This window comes from Bemisia tabaci, chromosome 6 (assembly GCF_918797505.1).
Source record: "Bemisia tabaci chromosome 6, PGI_BMITA_v3".
In the NCBI taxonomy this organism is placed as follows: Eukaryota; Metazoa; Arthropoda; class Insecta; order Hemiptera; family Aleyrodidae; genus Bemisia; species Bemisia tabaci.
In genome coordinates this window covers 47,599,477-47,623,198 of record NC_092798.1, presented here as the reverse complement: position 1 = coordinate 47,623,198, position 23,722 = coordinate 47,599,477, and the positions used below count along the sequence as shown (strand labels likewise).

At 38.6% G+C, this 23,722-nt stretch overlaps 1 protein-coding gene across 3 annotated transcripts in view; it reads left to right on the top strand.

Moving 5' to 3' along the window:
* The first annotated feature begins 3,050 nt into the window (after positions 1–3,050).
* The window catches only part of LOC109031373 (proton-coupled amino acid transporter-like protein acs), a 45,294-nt gene continuing 24,622 nt past the window's right edge, over positions 3,051–23,722 (top strand). Inside the window, exon 1 of one of the 3 annotated variants that reach the window (XM_019042854.2) lies at positions 3,051–3,372. The gene's annotated coding sequence lies outside the window, so the exon portion shown is untranslated. Of the gene's footprint in view, positions 3,373–9,685; positions 9,852–20,240; positions 20,386–23,722 lie in introns of those variants that run through there. The other 2 variants (XM_019042852.2, XM_019042855.2) reach the window with 2 other exon arrangements.

Below are 23,722 nucleotides of genomic sequence, written 5' to 3'. Positions count from 1 at the left end.
TTCCGGTTGGTGATTACCTATTCACCATTTTTTGTGATATTATATGTATATGTGCAAATCCAATTTTGCAAGTAAATGTTTTCTGGTTAGTTTTTTTAAAAAAAAATTGTGTCCTCAAAAGTAATTAAATCTGTGTCTCTAAAGTTTTAGAAGCATTTATTCTACCTTAATTCCTGATACTATTGTGTTGAAGTAGCAGTGTTATTACTGAAAACACATAATATTTTCTCTTTTAAAGAAAACCTAGTACTCGAAGAAGCAATGCAATCCGGGTCATTTTCACAAGATTTAAATCGTAAAACTGGCAGCATCATTAGAAACTGTCAAACTAAGTATTTACCTGTCAAAAACTCTCAGATTGATCATTTATTTAAAACTGCAGGAGCTTCCACCCAATCGATACCAAGACCTTATCACCGAATCCGCTATTATGCAGCTCGCAATTTAAGAAATGCTGCCACACCACATGGTCAAAAAATTTTTACAGGTTTAAAATTTCCTGAAATTTTCACTGAATACCAGGGATGGACATACTAAAAATTTAGATTAGTCAAGGCAAGAACGAAGGAAGAGTGAGTTAAATTGATCATCCATAAACCGACATTTTTATATGTTACCCTTGAAAAACAACATAAACGCTTTTATTTTTCGAGGGACTCCAATATCCGATTTTAAAATTTGTCAAAAACCCGCCAAGGAGCATGGTACTACAATCTCAAACTTGCGTTAATGATGTGCAACCAAACTTCAGTGAAAGTTACTCCAGGCACACTGAGCAGAGGTATAGTAGTTGAGTTAACCGGCATTTCTGGCTAACCCAACCATATTTCTTGATGGTGCAACCTCCCTTCTGAATGACACCAAAATCAGTCAAGTATATGGTTGCATTATCAACGCAATTTTTTATACGCCATCAGCAAGCAGTAAGTTCTGTCGCACACAATTGATGAGCACGGATTTTATCTCTAGGGTGAACGATTTTTGAGTGTTCCGTTGAAAACAGGAGCAGATCATTAAATCTCATTCCAACGTAAAGGCGTACCTTAATTTCCACCTGAGCTCTGTCCTCTGTATAACTCTATTGTATATCGACGGTGAAACTTCCAAACCACGTATCGCGTTTGCGGTGTTTAAACATCTACGCTCGCATTTTCTTTTTTTGAAGAAGACCAAATCAATATCATTCCTTGAAATTTTCCCAGAATTTTCTCCGCACGAAGAGGAAAAATCACAGAAATTTTCAAGACTGGACGTTGAGTAGTTTTTCATGTAAAAAATAAAGTATGACAGGAAGTCTGCGACGTCGCAAACCGAGATACGTGGTTTGGTAGTTTCACCGTCGATATGGGGCTCTTAAGAAAATAGAGATAAACCCTAACGTCACACAGTAGATCGAGTCAATCAGAGAGGTCGGACATGGAATTTTCAACTAAAACTGCAAATTTTTATGTTTAATTCGTCACATTTTAAATTTTAAGGGGTGTTTCTTAGAGAAAATTCCACGAGGAAACCGATGTAGCCACTTTTAAAACCTTATAAAGTTTTGTATGAACGGAGTAATGAGCTTTCAAAGTTTCCAATTTTTATCCGACCTCTCCCATTGCCTCGATCCATTGTTCGTTGGAGTAGCGACGATTTGTTATGCGCTTTTTCCCGTGATACTAATGGAGAGATGATCTGATCATTCACCCAATGTTTCAATCAACAATGTACCAGTAGAAGATTAAGCATTCTGATATTTTTTTCCCAAGCGAAATTTCACGCAAAAAACGATTCGCAAAACGAAAATGACTGAAATCAACTCTTAACCAAGGGGTTAACGTCTCAGGTCTTAATTGGTCACATGACATTCAAATTCCCTGCTCAGAAGAAAATACATAGTCTACTTTAATCAAATCGCGCATTACAACGATTTTGGAGGGTTTCTTAACCAAACAATACTCTGCGTTCCCACCTTATATTGTTCATAGTGTTAACAACGAGCATCCATTGAGCCGAAGCACCGAGATTGAGGTTGTCATATTTTCATGCTGCAGAAACTATCATGGTGACGCTAAGTGCGCTGTTTGACTTTTGCAGATCATTGTTTTTTAATGAGCGGCTAGTTCGAAACTGTGCATCCAAAAATATGAAACAGTATCGTCAGGTGTTAGTTTCAGTATACTTTTCGTTTCGTAAATCGTATTTTGCGTGTAATTTTGGTCTGGGACATGTATCAGAATGCTTGAATTCGTAGCTTGTCTACTCTGACGTGATAGCGAAAAGAGCAGTAGGTGCAAAAATAAAGTTTTGAGAAAACGGATTCAGAGGCGCCTGACCGGAAAATTTTATTGAAAGGAACTCCCATTTTTTGTAAAACTGCCCCTAAACATCCGAACGACTCTTACAAATAGTTTGGAATATTATTAATCGACCAACTTATTACATTTCAATTACATGAAAGGGGTATTACTCATTTTCATGTTAGGCTAGTGCAAGGCAATACAGCCGTATGTGCTATCTTCAGCATGCTTTCGTTGTTGCGTTTCGGACACACCACAAACACATTTTCAAGTTAGAAATCGGCAGAAGAGGGCGGCACTTTACTCGAAAGCACTGATATCATTGGCTCTCTGGAGGATTAATGTCACTTACTGCTGTTTTGCCTGAAATCACGTAATTTTTTGCGCACTTGCGGCTTTATTCTGATATGTCTCGTTTTGATAAAATTAAGAAGAATTTTGCTGTTTTAGCTATTTCAGTGATTTCATCCAAAAGAGATTAGACACATTTCGAAGGAACCCCGATTTCGAAAATTTTACACTTACTGCTCTCTTCGCTATCACACGCAGCACTGGTCCATTACATGTTTTCATGTTTGATGAGAGCATCGGCGAATCCAACGTGGGGTACAAGGCGTGTTCGAAATGTTTACATTTATTATACGTTCGAGCAAAGGGACGTTGTGGACCGTCCCCATTAATAGTAGTTGTTGTGCGTGACGACCGGAGGGGGCGGGGGGGGAGTCGTCGTCGGAAAGAGTTGGCGCGTAGTCTCCGTGATTTCTAAAATTACCCATCCCTACAGAGTCACAACATCGACGAGTATTGAAAATGCTCCCACGGAACATCCGTGGAAATATTGTTTTTTGCTCCATGAGTTTGTAACGCAGGGCTGCATCATTAGCAGGGGCAGCGGTCGATCTCCGAAGAATCTCACCTCAGTAAACATAGTTGCATCGGAGTGCCGTGGTTTTGTTTTACCCAAGACGGGCGAGATACGAGTACCATCCTCGCTGGTTGTTTACAATCCTTGAGCTTAAGTTTATCTCCTGATTCTGTTTCAAGTGCTTTTGTGTTACGAGCCCAGCTTCAAGGACGCTATCAGCGAACGGTAAGTTCTGTTCCTTCCAATCGATGAACTGGGATTTTATCTCGAGGATGAATGATGTTTCGAGCAATTCTGTTGAAAGCGAAGCTGGACATTACGTCCTTTCGTCGAGCCTGAGATGGGATTTAATGTTTCTTATTCTTCTCTCTAAGTTAAAAGGGAATTTAACTATATATCAATGCGCCGGGATGAAATTATTTGAAAATATGTTTTTGTTTGACAAAATGCTTCCTCCTTGTAGCTTGTAACTTTCCTCACATATGATATGTTGGAACTAGACTTGATGTGAAGACAAAGAATCGACATGATTTCTAGGTTGCCACATTTTGCTCAATTTTTTCCAAATTTTAGTTTAATACAATGCCATTCTTACTTTTTATTTTAATTTCTTATTTTAAGATACATGACTTGATAATTTTTTCTCTTAAATATTTGCAGTATGTTTTATTATTAACTATTTCATATAAAAATTAAAAAATCAAAAAAATAAATAGTTGCAGTATATTCAATTTATTCAGACCTTTTGGCTATAAGGCACCTGAATTGAAGTAGAACATACAAATTTGGGAGGTCAAGAAAAAAAGGATGCAAAAATAAATTGAAATAAATAAATAGCAGTAGAAAATATAATTTATTCAGCTCCAAAGCATCTAATAAATACATAAATAAAACGATGGAGAGGCGAAGGGCACCGAAAAACCAATCTGAAGTTGTTCAAAATCATAGAGTAATACAAAAATAAAAAATAGAAGTATTGAAAACGCCAGGACATCAGAGGTCAGGATGAAAATCGGAATAAGTTGACTTTACCATCGATATCCGCACTTCAGGTCTGAAATCCATACTTACTTTGGCTTTTGCGGTTCAGAGGCCGTAGGTTGTGTATCTAAGAGCTGCGACCGCACAGTGAGCTGGTAACGGCACTGACGACTCCGGTTGCCAAAACCGTAACTTCCGACTTCGACCCCTGGAAACGGCAGTTAGTATCGTAAAAGGGCAGAGCCGACCAAAGGCTTTTTCTTTGGATTGCACCGAGTTCAAAAACCACCTCAGATTAAATTAAATACGTTACACCGAAAAAAGTGAAGTTGATTTAACATTCTGGATGTATAAAAAGTGTGCGAGAACTTATGAGATGCTGAATTACTCGCTACATCAGTTAATTTTACATCTATTGCCAAAGTATAACAGCTGTCGCGAGAGGTTCAACATTTTATAAGTTCTCGCGCATCTTTTTTACATCCAGAATGTTAAATCAACTTCACTTTTTTCGGTGTAAAAAGGTGAGGCAAGTGAAGCAAAGATCTTATGTTTGAAATTTCAAAGTAAAAGTGATTAGGACCATACGATTTGAGTCATAAAATCAAAGAAAGAGTTAATTTCGAAAAATAACCTACAGATTAACAATTTTAAAGGTTTAACACTAATACGACACGACTTCTCTTGAGGATGAAAAATTTCCAGAATTTTTCTATTGTTTAAAATTTTTACTTTAGGAGTAAGCAAAAAATTCTCTGGGAACAATATTTAAAGAAGTTTGAAAGGATCTGGATTTAGATATCTGGCATATTTAAAAGCCTGCCAGGAAGGGAATAAGAAAATTGGATTAATACTGTAAAGTTAGCAGCAGCTGGATTGCATTGTTGAGTTTTTATCAATATTATTCAAATAGAGCACATTTCAATGGAAACCTCAAACGCTTTGTTATTATTATACATTTAAAGAAGTCTAAGAACTACATGCAATCTGAACGTCATATTTGGGAGAGGAATCTTGCATTATCTTTTTGCCTTCATTAAAAAAAAATGCTAATATTTATGCATATTTCTGTATCTAACTAAAACGCAACCATAGTGCCCGATAAATTTCTCATACTATTAGTTCTCTGTCTCTGAAAATAGCGAAGGCACAAGAGGAATCAAGGTTGAACTCACATCAATTTAACTTTCAAGTGTGAATTTGTGCACTATATAAATACAAAGTTAATTTTGAACATGTATGCAAATCATCTTTCTATTCGACGAAATCCAAATCTCATTTCCACGTGATGCAAGTTTCTAAAATTCACAAAAACTGAGTCCCACAACGGATATGGGTAGTAAAATAAAACCAATCCAAGAGTAAATCTAGTTTGGCACAAATGTTGACCTAGGTCGGGAATCAACACATCGTCAATGTCAATGCGGATCAACAATCAGGTCTGGAATGCCTCATCCGCAAATGACTTATATTTATCAACCTGTATAAGTGCCAAATGCCTCGCTGAAATGGCAAAGATATTGAAAGTTACTCTTCTCTCTTGTAATTGAAAGTTACTTTGAAGGTTGAAACTTGGATTAAGATTTTAAACGTGGATATAAAATTCCCAGGCGAGTCAAAAATTTTGATTTAAGACTCCGAAGTAACCATCATAGTGATGGGTGCTTTGTAGTAGAGTGTAAAATTCCATTGTTGTCGACGAGACGGTCACGAATTTTTATGACAAATAGATCTCTTAAGCTGTCCAAGTGTCCAACTCTGCTGCCCTGGTAAAAATAACCTGTCAAACATTCACCTCAATTCGTCTAGTACCAGGTATTTTCAACTTGGTATTTGGCACAGATACAGATCGATAAATATAAGTCATTCAACGATGCATTCCATACCGAAGTGTTAAGTTGAACTGACATTGTTAGAGGAAAAATATGCCTACAATTCTCACACCCCGACGGAAGTGCTTCAAATTATTTTGATCATAACTCTATGGTTGGTCAACTAATTTTAACGTTTTGACAGTGACCCTCATAAAGGGATTAGAAACGGGTAAATAATTTTCGCGATGGAGAATCTTCGAATCTAAGTAAATTTGACGTATATATTTTTGAACATAAGCATAGTAAACCCAGTGGCATGGCGTGCTTTGCTATATATCGATTGTTTTGTCATTTAAACCTACGGAAAATAATCGATAAACGGGTGTTCGCAGCGAACACCTTGATAATCGATACTTTACCATAGGTTTTAAATGGTAAAACAATCGATATATCGCAATTCACGCCACGCCACTGAGTAAAACATCTGCGCTCACAATGAGGTAGAACACTGCCTGAGAAGGAATTATCGTATTTGCGGGACAGCATGTAGCGCCTGCGAACATGGTGGGAAACCACCCGCACACCTCGTAACATCTCCCGATGTGTCAACTACTTTCAGACGTCATATACTTCTCACCACGTCTTTGCCACGAGAAAATGTTTGTAAAATTTTACTGGGCTATTTTCTCGAACATTATTGACACGTAGTCCCGAATTTTCAAGAGAAATATTTTTTATTTATGACCTCAGCGGATAATTTTCAAAATATCAAAACGGAAAAATGAAGGTTGAAATCCAATTGCGTATGATTTGAACGATGTTGCAATAAGACTTTCTCTCAATTCAGTTCCATTGATTAATGCATCTGCGACCAAATGCACTAGCCCAGGCGCCAATGAGTTCTCAGCGCAGAATGTTAGAATATTCCAGTTCAATAACCGAGTCAATTGAATCTCCTTTTAATTGATCACATTTCCGATGAAATTGTTTGCTTTGCATTCCAAAAATAACGTCGGCAGTGCAATAGTTGCAGCATCTTCATGCAATTAGCTATTTTATCGTAAAAGCCATGGCATCTAATTTCTTTTCAGTTTCCATTTTTTTATTGGAGAACCAAGCAAATATGATGCCTTGATACTTTATGTGTATATTTTGGAGCCTGTTGAGCAATTTTGAGGTAAACTTTACGTAAAAATAACAACCCGAATAATTTAAAATTTGCGAAAGATGATGTAGAAAATTAATTACATTTTACATACCTGCATGCCACTGAGCCTTTTCCAAAAATGTTTACTTAAAGGGTTTTTTTTTTTAGGAAAAAGAAACCGAGCCACACATATTTTCTTTTATAAATAAAAAATATTTTTTACCTTGAAACTTAAAAAAAAAATCTGCGACCATGTTCTCAGTTCAGTGGCTTGAATTTCGTTTTGCGTGAAACTTGACATAGAAAAAGAAAAAAAAAGCGAAATCAATCCTATTATTTGTGTTCGGACTTGGGTCCTTTGATTTTCTTCCAAGAAAGAACCTACTCGAGTATATTTTCTCTAAGGATAAAAATTTTAATAAATTGTTTGAGGAAACAGCGACTAATAGACTATTAGTATGTTTTGCGACATCAAAAGGTACACGAAATGTCGTGGAATGGTGACGATTAGTCATCTTTCGGGGAAGCACACTGCGGCAGGAAATCTGCAACTGCAAGTGGGTTGCGTGGTTTTGCAGTTTTGTGTAAGCTCAGATGCGGGGAATAGTTGGTTTATTTTGCTGGGTACAGGTCGTCCCTAAGCGTGGCATGAAGTCGCAATAAAGTTTCATCTCGCCTTCAATTTTGATGATACTTCAAGCACATCCACAAAACACGAATAGTGGTATCAAAGAGCTGTGTAGTGAAAATCCTGGTCTTGTTGTCATCTCTTGATTTTTTGCATCTCATCACGGAAGTGTCTGTTACGATTAATTATCCAGCAAAATGCGACGAGAAATCTGATCACGTCACAAAGTGAGTTGCGTCGTTTTGCAGTTTTGCCGTTGATATGTCCGGCTGTTGGGAAAAGTTGTTTCGTTTTGATTGAAAAAACCGCGCTTCTTAAGCGCGGGTTGAAGTTGGAGTCAAGACCAGATGCCTCATTTCGCCTTCAATTTTGAAGATACTTCAAGCACATCCATAAAGCGCGAATTGTGGTATCAACGATCCTTGTGTATTCGGAGCCTCGTCCTGTTTTCATCTCTTGATTTTTCACATCTTAAAGGGATTACTTACACAAGTGCAAGGTTCGATGAAGTCGTGAAATCGAAGATAACTAAGATAAAAGTTTACTAGCGTTGTTGCAAGCTTTAGAAATAATTCATTTCATATTCTTTCAACACGCACGGGGCACGCATATTGTGAATTATGGTTTGATGTTATGACGCGTGACTTTATTCAGAGGATTAAACAACGCTTAGCACCGAAGACTGGATTTGTTCCTTTCAACCTCAAGGATCCTCTTTTAAGTGGGTTGTAACTTTTAAACGCCTCAAATAAACTCGATGGTAGAAATCAACACATGCAATTATCCATTCGAGCGTTTCAAAACCTCCAAGTACGTGTTTTTTTAAAACGTAAATAACATCTCCTGGTCGTTTTTTGTGAATATTTTTAAAAGAGTGAAGACAATGATCAGTGCACAGTATGCGACTTCAGCCATCGCTTTGTACTTTTATTCTGCTTCTTTCTCGTACCTCCTCTTACCCTCTAACTCTTTCTTCTAAACAAATTTTCGCTTGACATACTCGGATTTTTAATGCAAAAAAATTCAGGAAAAATTTGGTGGGTGGGGAGGGTTAGTAAAATCGAGAAGCGCGTATACTGCAGTGCTGAGAAAAAACGCCTTATGATCCCTCAGATGTTAACATAATCTCTTGAATAAAAACGAATGTATACTTACTGAGAAAATTGTTCTTTAACACTTTCAGACAATTTTGTGCGCAAGTTGATCTAAAATATCTGAACATTTTAAGGGAAAATGAACATCACTAGATTCCTTTCATACTGAGAGTAAAGACAACGCGAATCCATTGCTGATGGGCTCCAGAATTTTAGGCTTCTACAGTGTCACAAACGGGAATAAAGATAACATTTTCACCGATTGCAAAGATTATAAACTCGAATGGACCGGGGAGTTGGAGGCACGGCAAGGAGCAAACGGAATGAGAGAAGAAACGGACCCAGGAATTCGGGAATGAGTTGATCAAAGATCACGAAAAACATTTGATTTGTGTAATCTTTATTCCCGTTTGTGAAATCCATGAGCCGCGTTAACGCTCTCTGTAGAGGGACTCTTAAAGCCTGGATACACGCTCAAATTTTCCGTCTATTTGCGATCGTAGATTATGACAAAAATTGCAACAGGTACAAATCTTGCACGGCTGTCACAAAATTAGATGGTAGATGGTGCGCACACGAGTTCACCATGTTGATCGGAAGAATTGATGGAAATTTGAGCGTGTGTCCAGGCCTTCAACATTACTTTCCTCCAAAATACATGCTCTATCCGAAAAAATTTGAAAAGAAAAAATGTCCTTGAAAAGAGAATTTTGAAAATTTCCCGGAAGAAATTTGGCAATGCTCGAATGATTATACGGCGTTTTTCCACAGCGCGGAATTCCTCGATGACATCATGCGATAACCTTTTCATTGGGCAGCATTGGCCGGTGGCACACTCACATTGGGGAGTGCAGCGACTGTTTGATAGGTCAAATTGCCGGGTCACAATGAGGATTTTCAATTAAGGCGCTCCGCTCGCCCAGACGAGCACTCGATCGACGCGTCGCGTCACTCTTTCTCGATCGCGGTTTCAGTCAAGGTGTTCGCCGACTGTGCGTGCTTTCGACGCAAGGTTTACTTTCCACCAATCGCCGGAAAATGTGAGTAATTTTCCATCAAATTGGATTCAAGATGTGACAGGATTATTTTTTAGCCTAATTTCATTTGCTGTCCTTACTCAAAAGACTAATTTGGTGCATCAAATTGATTAAATTTTGCAATAAGGAGCCGATACCTCTAGCTCTCCCATGAAAGCACATATCTTCATAGGGGAACCAACGGCATGTATGTTGTTTCTAAAATGGGCCAGAAATAGTGGTTCCTTATTGCAAAATGTAATCCAAATAAGAAATACTCGAGTGTCTCTTATGCTGCCGTGCTAAGGAAGAACGTCGTATGAACATTCCAGAGTTGCCAAATTTCCCTGGATAAATATGTATATTTTAAAGGAGAGTCATTCACAATTTTCCTTAACATTTTCAGATATTTTTGATGAAATTGCGAATCCCGCGAATATTCCAAGAAATTGGAAGAACAATATTCGCAACTCTTCCAATAAATTCGTATTTTCTCAAAGGAAACGTAGCAACGCCTAAAGGCTTATGCGGTGTTTTTTCCTTAGCACGACAGTAAGGCAACTTCGTGATAGACGAAATCAATTGTTTTCTCGACAAAGGAACGTAACTCCATTCCAAGGTTGCAAAATTGACTCGAAAAATGTAAATGTTTTACGAGAATGTCTCAATGCAACTTTTTCCTAACATTTTTCTAATTTTTTCATACTATCATAGAAAACATCGGGAAAATTTTCAGTTACAAATGCCAAAGATTCTCCTAGGAAAAACGAAATTTCCGATGTGAAATTTGGCAATACTGAAATGTAGTTACGTTCGTTTGTGAGGGAATCGACAAATTCTGGGGGAAAATTAGGTGCATTTGATGAGTGGGTGTTTCGGGTCATTTGATGAAAGGAACTTTATTAACCGATCAAACGAGAAAAATTATCATGCGCTGTCGGTAATTTTGATTGCAGATTCCGAAAATGACTCTCGTCTGAACTTTTCTTGCGTCAATTATCCGAGTAATTGAAATTTCCTGGGAAGGTTATTTTTGGAGGATAATCTCGATTTTCTAGAAAGTCCTGATGAGATGGACATTTTTTGGTTATTATCGCGAGGGTAGGGCTGAAAAGGACACAGGAGCAACAAAGTAAACTGTTAGAACACAACATGATTTACGAAAAAATTATTTTTATAGTTTTTCAATTCGTTTTGCAATCAATACCTCGTTTTTTTCTTCTTTTCCTCACTTTTTGATTTTCCGGGATCTGAGCCTTTAGTCGGTTGCAAATGTGACTTTCATAATAATTACTGTGCAGGATTCTATCAAATTCGCGATTTTACCTCAAAGCAATCAACAAATGAAGAACAATCACTTAAGACTGAATGATTATTTTCAATATCGTAAAAGAGGAAACTCATAATTGTTGGCTTGAGGGAGAGGTTAGGTAAAATTCATCACTGTAGATGATTTTCAGGCCCAATAGTTTTGATCCTTCCGAAAACTCTCCGCATAATATGTTTTCCCCCTTCTTCAGTTGAGAATTAACCATATTTATCAATATTTTTGCGTTTTATCCATTGATCGAAAAAGTATGTATTTCATCAATCGTTTCATTATTTGTTCTTGAGTATCGTTTAAACGTTTCCTTGTGACTTGGAGGAAAGAAGGTTTATACTTTCTAATAATTATAATATAATAATATACTTCATAATACTAAAGTATTATTCCTGTATGAAATAAAAACCGACTTTCGGTATCTTGGCGCCTGACACTCTTTCATTTCAAGGAGGAAAAACAAGGTCTTTCAGAAAAGGCAGCTGAGATAATACTTCTTAGAGGCTCTCAAAACTAATTTAGGCAAAGTAATCGTGGTAGGTACTTGTTCGAAGATCAATATACCATTTCCGTCTGATAATGATTGATGGTCACCTTACTGAGAAATTTACTTGCGCACTGATGCTTGATGAATTTCGGCTGGCGCAGTTTGCACATCAAGTATTATAAGACGTTTTGCGAATACAATTTTTTCAATGAAATTCAGCTTAGTTACACCAACTTGGCAAACAGGACATCTGAAAAGAGTCATACATTGACTGGACTACATTTTATACACAATTTGGCTCAATTGAACTGGAATAATTGGCTCATCTACAAAAGCACTCATCTGCATAGGGAAACTAATAGCACATATCGACGGTGTAAGTCAGCAATCACATAACTCGGTTTGCGGCGTCGCAGACTTCCTGCCATACTTTATTTTTTAAACGAAAAACTACTCGACGGCAATTCTTTACAACTGCGGTGATTTTTCTTCTCTGTGCGAAGAAAATTCTGCCAAAACTTCAAGGAATGATGTCAATTTGTTCTCCTTTAAAAAAATAACATAGAGGCGGAGATTTTCAGATACCACAAACGAGTTATGTGATTGCCGACTTACACCGTCGATATGTTGTTTGTAAAGTAAAGCAGAAATAGTATCTCCTAATCACAAAATGTAGTCAACTGTTTGTCACTGTTTTTTGGTCAAACATTTGCAAAACTAAATTTTGAGCTCACCCCGGAAGGTCAATTTAAAAATCGGAAATAAGATATGAACTGTTCTCGTTTGGATATATCGCATCATATTCGGTCGTAGAAATTTGCCTCATGCAAGTATGGCCTCGTTTGTCAAACAGATTGATCAACACTTTGATCATCAGTCATCATCAGGAATCTGAGCGTCGAGCTCCGTTGACAACTATTACACGATTAGAGAGATAGTAGTTACATGCTCGTTCGCCCATTATTGGCTGTAATGATCAGTTGTGGGCGCGTTTTGCGATAAATCGATTAATCCGCCATTTAAATCTATGACAAAGGATCGATTATCAACGTATACTTCAACAATCGATTCTTCAGCATAGCTTCAAATGGGAATGTATAGATAGTCGATCATGCATGCATCGCCACTGATGGAGCTCGGAAGGACACGAGGTGTCTGAAGTGGCGAGTTCCTGGCGAACGTCACCCCATTTTTGAACGTCTCCCTCCCCTCCCCCTCCCCTCCCCCCCGGGCAATATCGCTCTTATTATTGAGGGGCGTCGCGTCACCTCACGCCGGGACGCCTCGCAGTGGACAATGTCAATAGGAGAGGTCGGACAAAATCTAGAAGCTTTGAAAGCTTATGTTTCCAAAAATATGGAACAAAAAAGTTCAAAAGTTGTATTGGGTTTTCCGTGAAATCTTCTTTCAGAAACACCCCTTGAAATAGAATGAGTCAGTTGCGCTGGTCACAGAATCGTGTTTTGATGCTTTATTATAGTAGATCAGCTTAAAAATAATATAAGATTTGTCCAAACCGCAACTTCCTACGTTGAATATTAACCGCGATACCGCCCTTTGAAAAGTCAAATTTTTGACGTCATCCACCACGGTAGTGACACCTTTGGTTTCTTCCGCCTTTCTTTCATCCAAGTTTCAAGTTCAGTAACCAGTGCGTCCCTGACTGATGAAAGCAAGGTGGAAGAAACAACAGGTGTCACTACCGCGGCGGATGACGTCGAAAACTTGACTTTTCAGAGGGCGGTATCTCGATTAAAGCGTCCAGCCCACCTTCAAACTGGGGCTCTCAAACTGGCATTAATTCTTCAATTTCTCGGCCATTTTTGAAAAAATTTCCTTGAAAATTTCAAGATCTGATCTGTGATGTGTCTCAAACACATTGCTCATCTTCATAGACCGTCGGGCCGACGATTTTTGAAAGGCAACAGTCAACAGTTCCATCGATGAGCCTCTTTGAAGCCCCTGGTTTGAAGGTGGGCTGGACGTTTAATATTGAACGTAGAAAGTTGCAATTTGGACGGATCTCATTACTTTTAGCTAATCTACGAGAGTCAAGTATCTGAACACGATTCTATGCCCAGCACAACTGACCCATTTTTGACAAAGTAAACATCAAAATTTGAGATTTCAGTCAATACTTTAACGGCCGACCTCTCTGACTGACTCGCTCCACCACCGTGCGCCGCCCGAGCCCTTGGCGTCGTCGATGGACGTCGAAGAAGGGCCGTCGGCAAAGAGGGGAGAAGGAACGTACATCAGTTCCAATCATACTGCATTAACCTCTGTCAACTACGTTGGCCAACATCAATCTGTCCAATTGTTCCTCGCGTTGTCATGTCTCGATCGGATGCTCGATTTCAACACTGAAAAAAAAATCTCGATGTTTTTACTAAGAAAAGGGTAAAATTACCAAGAATTCAGGGTTCTATTCGATCCCAGTTTTATCTGGGTAAAATTACCATTCATGGAATTGGTAATTTTACCGAGAAATCTCGGTAAAATTATTGAACTTTCTCCGTAATTTCACTAGACCTTGGTAAAAACGCCAATATTTTTTATCGACTGTGGTAGAATTACAGAGATAAAATAGCAAAGTTACCGGGAATTGATTACCAATAAAAGTGGTATTCTTACCTGAAAAAAACAGTAAAAATACCGGTTTTTCGGTAAGCTTACCAGTCTGTCTTGGTAAAATTACCAATAATTGGTAAAAAAAAGTGAGATGGTAAAGGTACCAACGGACCTTGGTAAAAACGCCGATAATTTTTTTTCAGTGAAGGGGAAACTATAGGGACTAAGAAGTATCATTCGGTTGCTATACATCTAGACTATCTTTGGCCACCTTGTGACATAAAAAGAGGGAGTAAAGGAGAAAAGAAACACGGTCATTACTGGAAATTTCACGGAAATCGCACCGAGAGAAAAGATTGGTAGATTTTACCATTTCTCCACGCTGTATTTTGCACAGCGTGTACTCAAAGTCGATTCTGCCAGAGGAATGGTTACCTGTACCAGTACCTATATAGTAACGTTTACCTTCACTGAAGAAAATGGTGTGCTGTTTTAGCACCCAGGATGTCAACAATATGTCTGGTGATCCTAAGATGCTACTTTGATTGCCCAAGCAGTTGAATTTGCATTCATACGATGTAAAGTTAACTGCCAAGGCAGTAAAGGCTGCATCTTGGGATCACCAGACATATTTTTGACATCCTATAGTGCTAAAAAAGCATATTATTTTTTTCAGTGTTTTCTTCTGGCAGAATTGACTCTGAATTGACGCTGTGGGAAAAACAGCGTGAAGAAATGGTAAAAACATACAAATTTATATTGTTTAAATGGAGGAAATCGCAATTTCATCACTCAATGTTAGGAAATCTGGGTCATATATCCAAAATTTAAATAAAGCGAGCTCATCTACGGCAATCACCTATCTATTCCCTAAAAGGCATGGAAATCGGCGCGGTAAAACGCTAGTACTAAACGTCACTAGAAATGAAAGTTTAGGAGGCTCGAGAGCTTATAAAAAAGAGAGGATGCTTTGTCTTGCAGGCCGAAAGAACAATCGGCGAATATGTGCATTCATGAGGAATATTGCCCTGATTGATCCTTTGAGACATTGTCTAACTGCGTAAGTGGCAGGAATTCAGTGCGCACGGCGAGCAATTTCCTCCGGGGCCATCGTGGGCGGTTCCTCATTCTTCGCTCATGAATGGAGCGTGACCTTGGCCCATCTTCCGCAATTAGATTCATAGTGAACTTTGGCCGTTAACCCGCAAACTCGGAAGCGAATTCCACAAATTATTGCGTCTTGCTCCAGCCATTCCTTCATGAAAAGGTCTTTGAGCTCCGTTCATTAACTCGAGTAGATTTTTTCGGAGAGAGGATGAGTATGTGTTGTTTCAATCTCCGCTGATAGGTAGCGCTGGCAGTCGCGCGCACCACGAGTGATCACCCAATTTTTCACAACCCAGTCGAACAGTGCAGACGGACATGGTCGGACTTCCTCTTATCTGAGGGCGTAGACCTGTGGCTGGTTAAAGGGGCGTAATCCGATTTTTCCGGGTAGGGCATCCCTTACGTGGAGAGGGGTTCAGAAAATCATGGCAAAGCAGCACAGGTTCACGCTATTTTCAGACAGAGTAAAAATTGCAAAATTGAACGTATTGAAGTAACCGACAGACTATTCTGAACTTAATGAAAACATAAAAAAATCAAAGCCACTGGACGCATCCAAGCACCATTTTTTCTAAGAGATCTGAGCCAGTGCTGCGGTTTACACGAGCTTAAGACGTGGGTCTGCAAATCCATCCCAAAAAAGAATCAGACAAGAACCTGGAAAAAGAAGAAAGAACGAGTATCAACACAGTCGAAGACAGGAAAGATGTATTCAGGCCTCTTTTTTAACTTTTCTCCCGAATCTGAGCGACACCTCATTGGCAGCATAGAGCAGAGCATTGAGAACTCACGCTTCGCGTCATCGCGCCTTCAATTTTTCAGATGCAGCACGGACGTCCACCGAGTACGAATAGTTGTATCTCTGCGCCGTCGTTAACGCGCATCCTTTCCCTCGCTTTATTTCCGTATTGTGTTTGTTTGAGCGAGTTCACGACTCTCGCCATCGCGACTTACATTTTTCATATGCAATGTGGACATCCATCTTGCGCGAATAGTTGTATCGCGTTTACACTTTAGACGTCTCTTATTTTTGAATTTCGAGATATATTAAGGTTAATTTTGCCCGAGATATGGCATGGTATGTCCAAATTAATAGTATCAAATCAAATGTACAATTTACAATAGTAGAAAGATAATTTAACCACGAGAGTGGTTACATTAGTATTTGTTTTTGTCAGATCTACGTTGAAACACGTCGGACACTTTCTTTAACTGTAAAATTGTTAAACTAGAAATTTCATTTTTCCGTGTACAATAAAATAGCGCTTGATAATGGAAGGACTGAAACTTTTGGTGCGCCACTGATACCAAATCCTACATGGACTCAAAAGTCTGAAGAGTAATTTTCGGTCCTCCCAGATGAGCGTTTTGGCGCCGGAGATCCGAGGCAAATATGCGTAGCGGCGACACCGAGAGGAAATCAAATAAAAACAAACCATTTGTTTCGTGGGTCTGTCTGAACGCATGAAGGGATATACACGTTTGGACGAGGGATGTATTAATAGCTGACTCGGGGAGCAACGTGATGCTGTGACGTCAGATTGTCCCATAATCCGACAACGACGTCTATTGTCAGTCAAAGATTAAGATAGAATCGCACAGCATAATTTGAATCCGAAAATCCCCTTTACAAGGCTGCCGTGCTAAGGAAAAACGCCGTATGAACATTCTGGAGCTGCCAAATTTCCTCGAATAAAATTTTCATTTTTTAAGAGTCGCAAATATTTCCTCTTGAAATTAGATTATTTAGATCCGATTGCGAATAAAGTATCCTGAAAAATTCAAACAAAAATATTCACGGATTTCCTTAAAAACTCATATTTTATTAAAGGAAATTTGGCAACGTCTGAAGGCTCATACAGCGTTCTTCCTTAGCGCGGTAGAATGAGAGCACTGAGCTTACAATTAGCCTCGCCGTGCAGAGTGGCTTTAAAAGTATTGAGTTCGAGGTTGTCCCTTTAGACTGTGGCAGTGGCGTGGCGTGAATTGCGATATATCGATTGTTATGCCATTTAAACCTATGAAAAAAGATCGATTATCAGGGTGTTCGCAGTGAACACCTTATTAATCGATTCTTTACCATATCTTCAAATGGCAAGATATCGATAATCGATTATTCACGCCACGCCACTGGACTGTGGTGCCACACATCATCTGTTTCAAGTCCGAAAATAATTTTTTTCTGTTGAAGTTCGCAGTACAATTTTGGGAAAAATTAACATCTCGTGAGTAGTTTCGCCACAAAAATGAGGAGCTAATGCTGATTTCTCTTACACATTTGTGAGGAAGATTAACAACTGAAACACTCTTAGAAATACCTCTCAGAAAGTCAGATATCTCCTCCCTCGCTTGACGCAACTTTAACGTCCGTCCCCATTCCGAGTTATTTGATAACACGACAGCTAACAAATTTTGAGGTGAGTATAACATCAGTTGGGTGAGGTCAACTTAGAGAGGGTAAGCTTAGGTAAAGTAGATTATTTGTAACCGTGCCCGGTGGTTCATTCACCTACCAGCCGTCGATGATGTGGATTGCATTTCGTAAAAAGAAACCAAAGAGCATTCCAATGTTGCTAAAATTGTGCAACTCAAATTCTTTGCAATGAACGTGCATTGGCGCCTACAAACCTAAACGGATACTTCACGAACTGTGCAATGCGTGAAGTATCCACTTAGGTTTGTAGGCACTAGTGCGTCGCCGCGCAATGCGTGAAGTATCCCTGTTAGGTTTGTAGGCGCCAGTACGTCGCCGCGCAATGCGTGAAGTATCCACTTAGGTTTGTAGGCGTCAGTGCGCACTGAAGTCATGCAAAAAATTAAATTTTGTAGGTAATTTTCGTCTTGAATTTATATTTTATTGGGAGCTAAGATAAAACTCTGCCAGATGATCAATTTATATTTGCAAGGTAAAAATAGTTCCACATTCTTGGAGACATTGGAATGCTCTTAGTTCCTTTTTGCAAAATGCAATCCACGTATATCTCGAGATACAACTAAACCAACTTCTTCGCTGTGCTTTTTGCATACGTGCAAAATGAAGGCGGATCACCTTGCACAAGCACAAGGAAGAATGGTACTCACAATTTTCCACTCACAGTCATAGGAGCAATACGCTGTAACTGCAGAAAACCTAGACCGGATAATGATGATATTCGGACACACGTGGCAACCGAGTATCAGTTTCACTCGACGAACAGTATATAGGTGGAGCACTTTCCCTCTCATGGTGCCATGCCGTGGCCAGCCGGGTTAATGACGCTGCAAGTATTTTGAATTTCCTCGCCAGCGCGACGCGACGCCACGGAAATGTGACGTCACACTTGTGTAAAAAAAAACCCTGAGCAGATGAATTTAATTCAAAAGAAAACTGATTTAGTGGTGCTTTCAACTTTCCATGTCATTTTTTTCGGTTCATAAGGTTTAGATAGTCTCTCTTTCGTCGTTCTTCTGGCGTAAGGGCGTATCTCGATTTTCACATGAGCCCTAGAAAGCATGGTTTTATATGCAAAACAGGACTAACTTGAAAATCGAGGTAAGTCCTTACGACAGAGGGTTGACGATCTCACTTTGGATTGATATAATGAGCCTAAAATCAAAGGTAGATTTTTAGGTTTGATTACCAAAAATCTATGACCAATGCGGACTATTTGGAGGGATTTTTGTTTTACTCCGTCGTGCTCTCTCAGCTGCACCTGGTGAATGGTGATTGACGTACAATTCAGATTCATAGACCAAAGCAGGGACGTAATGGGCGAGTCAACCAAAAATCATGAATTTTCACGTAATTAAGACCTGAAAACTGTCCTTCATATTTCTGGATATTTTTAAAAAACACAGCCAATGGAAAAAAAGAGAAGTAAAAAGTCGTGCTACAATTTTTTATTTGATTAAATTTGATTTCCTTCTTCTTAAATTTCAGTTGTTTTTGAAACAGATTTGGAGGGCTAATATAATGAGAGAGGGGATAAAAGCTATCATCATTACCCCATCACTTTTTCTCATCAATACTCCAAAACTCCCTTGCCAAGGGAAAACAGCGTATGAATAAGATTTAACCGTTGTCAAAATTCTTTTTAGAAATATTTATTCTTGAGGAAAGCTGTGATTCTTTTCCCTTCACAGTTTCAGACTGTATAGATCGAATTACGAACAAAATTCCCTGAAAAATTGAAACAAACATACTCACGCATTTTCCCAAAAATTCGTGATTTGTCAACGAAAATTTGGTAGACATCCAAAGGCTCATACGGCGTTCTTCCTTGGCACGGCAGAAAAATCTTCCTTATTTTTGACATGAAGTAATACTGCCGTGCTGAGGAAGAACGCCGTATAAGCCTTCCGATGTTGCCAAAATTCCTCTCAAAAACATTTATTTTTTAAGGGAGTAATATTTTATTTTTATATTTTTAATATTCATAATATATCATAATATTTTTCCTCAAAATTTTCAGAAATCTTGGGTCAAACTACGAACAAAATTCTCTGAATAATCGGGAGAAAAATGTTCCCACATTTTCACGAAAATTCCCAATTTGTCGAAGGGAATTTTGGCAACGTCTGAAGGCTCATACGGCGTTTTTTCTCGACACGGCAGAAAAATCGTCCACATTTTCGACATGCGGTAGTAGGAAGCCCCACACGAGAGGGTGGGTGACGCAATCCTGACAGGGGTGAGGAGGACGATGAAAGGGATGATTGTCGTAATCGCGAGTATAGGGGTAATTGACCAAGCATGCTCGGTTCTGTCGAAACGCGGGGTGGTAGGGGCTTGGCGCGAGAAATAGGGGTGGTTCGAGGGCCCGATTCGGGTATTGATTCCTGCGCGGGCTCGGGCACCCCGTTTCACAATGACGTCGGAGCCGGCAATGGCGCCCCTCAGCGCCGCGCCGGCTGGAGCGTCGGCGGGTGGCGTCGGCGTCGGCGTCGCGACGCACACTCGCGCCCGCCACGATCCACGAGCTAGTAAACATCCCGGTCCCTTCGGCTGCGCCCGTCGTCCCGGGAAAACTCCTCTCCGGGAAAGTGCCACCCAGGATTCATCCCCTCGTAACCTAGTTTCTCGCCTTTGCAAGGTATTAGTTTTGTCGCTTTATTTCAACCATTATTGTTGCACATAAAATAACTAGCTACTTCTTGTTTCATTGGAAATTAAAATCTGCATATAACGAAACCTACTACTACTACTAAGTACTATGGAACTACTATCAAGAAATCTTACTAAACTACTACTCCTACTACGAAATACTAAGAATACTAAGATATATACTACTACTACTACTTTTACTACTACTACTGCTGCTGCTACTACTCCTACTACTACTACTACTAATGCTACTACTATGAACTACTTAGAAATACTAAGAAAAGTGGAAATCCAGAAATTTTCAGCCCATAAACAAACATTATTTATTTTTTGTAGATACAAAGACTTGACTGAATTTTAGCTGACAAATATAAGATAAAACATTAGATTCTTTGAATAAACTGCATAACCATCAAAGTATATAAATGGACCAAGTTTATCAGAAAGGAACCAACGCGCATGAAGTCGAAACTGAGGAAAAGAGGTTTGAAGATTCATTCCTCTAGGACTCAATGTAGGAAATATACTTTAAGCTCTTTTCGCAAAATAATTTTTTCTCGACTTTGAGTTTTTGGCAGGAGAAAATATGAGACCAGAGGCATTCAACAACATCCTTGACTAAATTTTTTCGAAAATGTGGGTTAATTCCTTTCTGATAAACTGGGTTCAAATATAACCCGCTAATTTTACGATCTAGAGTGATGCTGCGTAATGAGATTGCGCGTATTTTGGGTAGAAGGACCCTTCCACGAATAAAGTAAATCGAAAGGAACTACGATACACAAGTTCCTTCACAAAGTTCATGCACAAAGTTACTTCTTTTTTATTTAATTTATTCGTAATTAGTTCGTTTAGAATAAAGTCATCTTTGGTCATATGGTCCCTTTTAATTCACTTTATGCGCACATAGTTCTTCTTTATTTATCTCATTTCTAAATCGTTTACTTTGATTTAATTCATGCGTGCGCATGTTGGTTGATCCTTTTAATTTAACTTATTTATACATCGTTTCTTATGATTATACACTACATACTCGTAGTTCCTCTCTACATAAATATACCTAAACAATACGTGGGTTATTTTGATCGAAATCAACAGTAAGATACAAAGTCACATCGAGATTACGTGAAGATTAAAATGTTGTGAAGTTGATCCTTTCTAATGCTCAATTCTGGGGATATATTACTACGTCCACTTTAAAATTTAAAATATTTTTCATATCTATTTTGAATTTTTTATTTGTGATATTAAGTGGATAAGTAAGCTCAGAGCTGAAGCTAATACTCACTTATTTTCCCACCTAGATGAAACTTGGTCCCTTTCCTGTTTTATTTGGAAGCTTTCTGTTTAATTTAGTTCATCTAACATGTGCCATTGCCCCTATTGGAGGCCCATACATTTTCCAAATAAACAAATGAATAAATTATCACTTATCCGAAAAACTAAATCTCATAAGAGATGATCGAATTACGTCAGTGATAGAGTCAGAATTTTAAGACGCATCTGCAAATTACCTCGGTTTAAATCCTGATTGAGTTAAATTAATTCAATTTCTTTAAATCTCCATTCCCTAGAAAAATTTTATGAAATTTGACGGCGCGCTTTAAAATGTGTGTGGAGCTCGATCTCTCGACACGTTTGAACAGGGATTTTGTGAACTCTAGTGGGAGGTTAATCCAGGATCAACACCTTTTCCTCAGGGTAGAATTCCTCTTCATGACCATTTTTTAACCTTTACACTATACTGCCGTGCTAAGGGAAACGGCCGTATGCACCTTCAGGCCTTGCCATATTTCCTTCGAGAAAATACGAATTTACTGGGAAAAGTGGTTTATCTTCTTCCAATTTTTCAGACAATTCTGTTCGCAATTTAATCTAAAACATCTGCAAATCTCAAGGAAAAATATGCACAATTTTCTTACAAAATACATATTTTAACTGAGGAAAGTTTGTATCTCCTGACATTCCTCACAAGCACGGCAGTGTTGTCATGTTTGTAAATTAATCCACGTATTTCTGACCTAGAAAGGCACTTTAGGCACGGGAGTAACATTTTTTTCTTCATTTTCTTCTTGAAGCGAAGTTTGATAGAAGTATTGGGATTTGAGCTTTTTGCAGATACTTTCTAGCATCCATGTGCATAAGCGAGGAGCGATGAAATTCGTTTAGAAATGAAAGGGGGGGGGGGGTAATCACAGCCTAAACACGGAGGCCACGAAGATTTCATGTTCTGCCAGTGAGTTGAGAACAGGTGTGACATGACTTAATCAGTGGCGAAGCGTGAATGATCGATATTTCCCCATTTGAGCTGTGTTAAAGAATCGATTATTAATAATCGATCATTTTCCATAGGTTTAAATGGTAGATCAATCTATATATGGCAAAGCACGCCACGCCACTCGACTTAATGCCCTATTCTCCGCAACTTAACGACTCGCAAGATCGGTCAATGACTTACCTCCTATCTGTCAACTTGATTTCCTCGTCGTTGAATCGTAAAAGAGGTAATGGCCCTTCTACATTAGCTGCTACTACAGAGGCGATTCCAGCAAGTTGGCAACACTGTAAATATTCCATTTAAATCCATCGAATATAGGTACTGATGATTCTAGGCGAGACAAACTGATTCACTCAGGATCGATTGTGTGACATATGGATCGCATTTAGCAAAAAAGAACCAGCGCAATTACGGTGTTTTCAAAATTGTGCAACTTCTTCATTCCTTTTAAAAATACTTAATATACGTACATAATTAAAATTCGTCCAATGATTATCCTTTAAAATTAACAATTTTTTCGTGAAAAAAACAAAAAATATTTGCTATTCTGGGAGTTTTTTTTTAGATAATTATCGAAATGCAACATTTTTAAGACACTATCACTGTGCTGGTTCCTTTTTGCTAAATACGATTCATATATTTAAATGATGAGAAGAATTGCAGGAATCACCACTATGCCTCTATGACTCTGTTGTCTCTTGCCCAATTCCTGTATCAGTGGCGTGGTATGATTTTCGATCTATCGATTTATCTGCCATTTAAACCTAAAGAATAGGATCGATAAGTAGGTGTTCGTAACAAACACCATAATAATCGATTCTTTATCATAGCTTCAAAGGGGGAAATGTTGATAATCGATCATTCTTGCCTCGCCACTGTCCTGTATTTCTTACAGGTTTATTTATTGGATACATCATTTTTGCGGTATTTGACGTATCAATTTGGGGTCCTTACAATATTTATCATGACTGATTTGCGATGGTGCGCAAGCCAAAAAAATAAAACATAATCTCATATACGAATTTTGTGCGAGTCATTTGTGTAGATT